The sequence below is a fragment of the Pteropus alecto genome, unplaced genomic scaffold (assembly GCF_000325575.1).
Source record: "Pteropus alecto unplaced genomic scaffold, ASM32557v1 scaffold185, whole genome shotgun sequence".
Lineage (NCBI taxonomy): Eukaryota > Metazoa > Chordata > Mammalia > Chiroptera > Pteropodidae > Pteropus > Pteropus alecto.
Window position 1 is genome coordinate 11,830,124 of NW_006438088.1, and position 6,211 is coordinate 11,836,334.

Sequence of the window (6,211 nt, forward strand, 5' to 3'; positions counted from 1 at the left end):
GATCAGTGCTAAGGCTGTGGTTCATGCAAGGTACAGTTATTGAACAAGTGATAATCTCCAGAGGCAGAATGGAGATGAAGAGTTCTCTGTGCAGAACTTCCTTGAACTGGTACTTAAAACACATAGGTGTTCCCTAGGTAAATTAAAAGGAATAGATATTCATTCTCAGGTAGAGAAAAACACTTCTATGTAGGAGCTAAGGAGGAAAACAGTGTAGCATCCCTCTTTGCAAAAGGTTTAGTCTATAAGGAGAATTATATTTCCTAGTTAGTCACTAGAAGATAAGTATTTCTGAATGTGTCCCTAGCAATAGAATATCAGGGGACCTATTAGGATGTGAATGATGCTCTGACCAAGTGACATCTATGTGACACAACCTTAGAAGCTAAATTTAGTCGCTTTTCTAGAGGTTACTACCTAAAAGAGGTAGAATTTTTGGAACAGATGCTGATGAAGAAAAGAGATGCATAGAAGTCTCGGTTAAATTCCTGGCTTTCAATAGTGGATTGGTAAAACTTAGTTAAACATTGTTAACTAGGTAAACATTGGTTTGGAATAGAAATAAATAATGTGGAAATTTGAATGTGAGTGCTAGAATGCTTTTTCTCCTCATCATGATTATCGTTACCATCATCATCATAGTCGTTGTTGTCATCATCATCATCATCGTCATCATCATCATATCACAGCATATTAGCATTTTACCATCATCACACTCTTGTTACCATTGGGGGTGATTTGAACTCTGGTGTCGCCCCAGCAGCGGGGAGGTAGATAAGGTACAGAAGTGTAGTTAGCATTTTTTCTCAGTTCTTCCTCACAAGTCAGTGAGATTTAGGAAAGATTTATTAAAAAGAATATTTTAGAAAGACAGAGTACTCTCCAAGGGAGGAATGGGGTGAAGAGAGCTATAACCCCGCAGAAGTGAGAAAGTCTGTATTATATTTTGGGCCGTGATGAGTGGTTACAAAGGCATTCCTTGGTGATTGGCACATGAGGTCATTTTGGTTGACTTTTAGCTGCTATATAACACTTTGCCTGGTGCGCATGTGCTTATCCAGAATTCAGTCTGTTATAATTAGATTCATGAACTTCCAGGCATAAGCGTGGTATTATAACGATGGCATAATGAGGCTGAGGTTGTGTGCGGTATTATAACGATGGCATAATGAGGCTGAGGTTGTGGGCAGGTTAGGGTAGTACCTTCTGCGCACATGTCTGTGGCCAGATTTAACCAGCTATAGATTGTGTCCCTTCTGCTCTTTGTCTCTGGGGATGCAGAAGGGATTTTCTAATTACCAATAGAGTGTTCTCTGGGCTGTCTCTAGGCTGGGCCTCTATTCCTTTGTTCCCCTGCTGCTCATGTCTGACTAGTAGCTATCTCACACTCTAGTCACATCATCTGTAGTAGATGGAAACAGAGTTAAACTCTAGCTTCCCTCAAGACTTTACAGATGATCGTGCTGCTGAATGAATTCCCTGAATGGCTGTGGAAGTGGTCATGAGAGTGGAATGCTGGAAATGACTGAATGGGACCCTGTCCCAAAAGGTTGCCTCCATTAAGATTTGTCCCGTCCCCTCTTTCTTTCTGTCTCCCCCACCGAATTATCCTTACTAGCGACTTTTTAAAAACTGACTACTTTTTTTCTTTTTCTTTACTTTAGTTTACTACGCTTAAACAAAGAAGCAAGATTAAAAGAGCATTATTCTGATTTTAGTGCCAATTTGGTGATAGTGATTCAGTTGATCAAAGAACAGTAGATTAACAATAGGATAAAACTAGAAGAGCCATTACTAATTCTTTAGTACCATTTCCTCATTTTACAAATTAGACTACTTGCTTTTCAAGAGTAATTGTGCTTTCTCGGTCTTTCTTCCTGCAGCCAGCCATAGAATTCTGAATACCTGTTGATTTTCTTCTCTTTATTTCTCTTTTTCAAATAGAATCCTAAAGAAGTAGAACCTGCTACCAGCTGGAATAAATTTCTCTTTTTCGTTGAATATGTATAATGTTAATTTTTACTTCATAACCGTCTTTATTGAGTCTTGTTAGTCATTTATAAGCCTGACCTTTGTTATCCGACTGGGAAGCCTTACCTCTATATTCTCCAACGCTGTCTCTAGTTAATGCATTGCATGTCATTCCACAACACTTTATTTCATGTCGGTTTATAACACTAGGCACATAAATACATGAAGGGCAAAATTATGCGAGAAAATATCTGCAAAATAGAAAGAAAGCCCAGAGGAAAAGGAGTAATTATTTTGTGTGCGCATGCCTGCACATGTGTGTGATACTTTGTTTAGTCATTTCTGTTTAAAACTGAAACTCTGGAAATTCAGATATTAACATTCTTGCCCGTGAGCTTCTTGTAAACACCAGAAAAAGTTTCCTGCTTGCGTTCCACGTTGTTCCGCTGCACCTAATCCAGATGAAACTTTATGAGCCGGCTGTCCTCCACTTTCATCTGGATTCTCTTGCTCACGATTTCACTTGGGAAAACCAAGTCCTCCAGGATCGCGTGGTGCACGGCTGTGAGAGTGAAGCTCCTGGGGATGCTGTTGCTTGCTTGCTTATCTATCTATATCTATCTATCATCTATCTATCTATCTATCTATCTATCTATTTTTTGTGTGGCTTTTTAGAGTTGGCTTAGGCAGAATTTTCTTCTGAGCTATAAAGACAATATGCTTCCTTCCCACTGAATTTTTTTTCCAATTTGCACATGAGCTGAACTTTGATTTTCTGGATAGATTTCAGTTGAGGAACAGAAACAAAGATTATAATAGTTTTCTGTCCATCACCAACTTCAATTTCCTTGGCTGCTGTTATATTCAGCTCCTGTAGGTGGGCCTTGAGGTCTGAGTTCATCTCCAGCTCAAGGAGCACCTGAGAGATGCCAGACTCGGACTCGTCCAGCTTCTTGCCATTGGGCTTCATGATTTCCTGCTGGAACGGAACATGGCCTAACCCTTGGTGAGCTCTGGCCTGGGAAGGGCTACTTTTGAGTTGAGATGTCTCAAGGAAGACTTCCTGAAAGAGGTGATAGTAAAGCTGGGTTTTACCAGATGATACTAGACACAGCTAAGGACAAGGGGAATAGTGGATAAGATGGTGCAGCACAGGCTATACAAATGCATGAAGGCCATGAAAAACCATAGTATATTTGGCAAACTATAAGCACATTACATTGTCAAAGCATGCATTTTTGTGGGAAGAAGAATGGTAGAAGATGAATATGTCAGTTAAGTTACCATTTTGCAACAATAATAGAGAACCCAAATTAACCAAACAAACAGGAGTTCATTTTTCCTCCTAAAGTCTTAAAATTTTGTTTCAGTATCAGGGCCAGTATCTCTGCAATTCTAATGCCCTTTTCCTCATGGTCACAAGATGGCTGCTATCATTCTAGGCAGCTTGTCTTTGTTAAAGGCAGGACAATGAAGGAAAGGGAGAAGTAGAAGGCACTAGTCTATCCATTCCTTTTTTCTAAGAAGAACAAAAGCTTTTTCAGAATTTCCTTCATTGATTCTCTCTGTAATTGTCTTTTTGGTAAGCAGTGTGTCACATGGCAGCCTGTGACACATGGCAACACAAAGGGTCATTATGAAAGTGACAGGTTAGCTTTTCAGGTTCTATTGCAAAGCACTAAGAGAAATAACAGTTGGGAATGAATAGTATTAGATAAGTTAACAACTACGTCTGCTACAATGAGCTTTGAGAGAAGTAACTTTTATCATAAAGGGTTTTTTTTTTTTTTTATGACAGGTTAAGGAGCTTTAATTTTACCTTGTATGGACTGAGTCCTGGTGAAAAATTTCGAGAGGTGTGATCAAACTTTTAAATTAGAATAAGCAGTGTGGCTTAATGGCTTGACAGCAGAGGCATATTAGCTCTTCCTTATAAATGTGAAAGTAGTTCAAAAGGAAGTTAATATAATGAATGATTGGGTGAATTTTGATCTTTCTGACTCTTGAGACACATACTGTCAGTAATACCATATTTGAATATGAAGCATATAATCACATGCAAATGCTCACAGATGCATACATGACATATATGCACTTCCCATGCAAGTTACATATATAGATTCTCAAATTAATTTTGTTCAGCATAGAAACTGGATCACTATGCTATTCCACTATTTCTAAATAATAAACTTGATCAATTTCCATGTGGGCAAACACCACATTTTCTCATGGATGGCTTTATTTTCATTCTGTTCATTTGGAAGCAGCCTTTGATTATTATACTGATTTTTAAATTAACTCTTAAAAATTGAGACTAAAATCTCCTCAGTTCCCTGGTTCAGGATAGTAGAAGCCAGTCATTGCCTTGTTCCATCATTGTGTTTAAACTAAATAGGAATATTCATAACAATTACATAGGAGCAGCCTGAGTAAATAGCTTTTCTTCATCATAAGACCAGTGAGGAAATTGGTAAGAACAAAGGGATTCTGGCATAAAATCTGAAAAAAAAAAAAAAAAAAGACTTTTCCCAGAACGTTCCCATTTAAAAAAAATAGCCATTTCTCAGACTTAATCTCTAAAGTGCACTCATTCCACTTTCTAAAATATGGAAGAAGACAGATGAGTTTAAATAGTAGAGCTGAAAACAATACACTTATTAATCAAGTGTATAGGAACAGAAACAGAAAGAAAAAAAAGATACTTAAATGTAACTGCTTCAATCTCATATGAGATAATTAGAATTGAAGAGTCTCTTGGAGAGTCAGGAGGATGCCAAAAAGGGAAAACTGAGAAAGTAGTTGGTGATGTCCCTGTAGGCATTTTCAGTAGTAGCTTTGGAGTAGGGGGGTCCTGACAAGACCACAGGCAGGTTATCTCTGCACAAAGGGTATGAGCAGAATGTGCAGCGAACTGCCAAACTGCACAATGGGTCAAGAGGGAGTTGGACAGAGTTTTGGAAACGAAGAGAAAATACACAGCTGCTCTCAAGATTTTAAAGTTGAGGATGAGGAGTTGCTGTGCAAATGAACTGATATTTCCTGGGCAAGTCTGCACTGAGTTTCTGTCTTCTCCAAGTGTCTTCTCCAAGTCCCAAGTGTTTCTATTTTGCTTTAACTCCCAAGTCTGTTTAAATCTTGTGTCTTCAATTCCTATACCTAACGACCAGTGAGGCCAAATCTTGATATTATTGAAATTTCTACTGCATTTCTTGGCTTTGTTTTCTGTGTTTCTGACCATGGCCAATCCTTGTAGAATTCTGAAGTATAATCTAGAAATAAGGAGAGGAAAGGAAATTTACTTTTATTGATAGATGTATCTATACTTATATCTATATTTTATTCTCAAAATGACAATAAGCTTATTAGTTAAGATAGCATTATCATCATCATTTGCATCTGAGCAATGATGAAACAGGGGTTGAGAGAGGTTAAGTAAGCCTGTGGCGAGTCTGCAGTGGAATGGATATACTGCTTAGGACACACACTTTGTGCTAAGGAGGCATGGCTGAGAACTGTCAATGCTTTATAGTTAGTTCTGTGATCGAGAAAGTGCTGGTTATAGATCTGCAATAACTGGGAAAAGGTACATAGGACTTCAGTAAACCAATGATATTTAGTGAACTCTAACTATGTGTGCAAGGAATGATTATCAATAGCTAGGGGAAGAATCAAAAGTAAAAAGAGACTAGAGCCCCTTCTACCTAACAGCTTAAGATATGAATAATGTATAAAAATATGCTTCAATAATAAAAAAAAGGCCAAAGGTGAAACCATCTCCATAAGAACATGGCATAGAAGAACACACCTATAGCTCAGATGTTCTGATCATCTATGGTCAGAGGTAAATGAAAACAATGTAAGACTCTCTATAGGACTTATTATTTATTTATTTATCTATCTATCTATTTATTTATTTATTTATTTTAATAAAAATAAAACAAAAAGCTATAGGGGACATTTAAAGGACATATAGAGTTGCACGATTTAAAATTTTCCATCTTGGGAAATTGTTGTACAATCCACTGCAAAAGAAAGCTTTGGGGCTTTCTCTTAATTTTTTATTTTATAAGTGTCTTAGAATCAAAGAACTTTGAACAAACTACTAAAAACCTATAAAATTGAAAAATGTTCCTTCTTCTTCTTCTTCTTCTTCTTCTTCTTCTTCTTCTTCTTCTTCTTCTTCTTCTTCTTCTTCTTCTTCTTCTTCTTCTTCTTCTTCTTCTTTTTGATTATATTTATA

At 37.3% G+C, this 6,211-nt stretch overlaps 1 pseudogene; it reads right to left on the minus strand.

The window, feature by feature from the left end:
* Positions 1–2,317: 2,317 nt before the first annotated feature.
* Positions 2,318–6,211, minus strand: part of LOC102881391 — a 5,526-nt pseudogene continuing 1,632 nt past the window's right edge.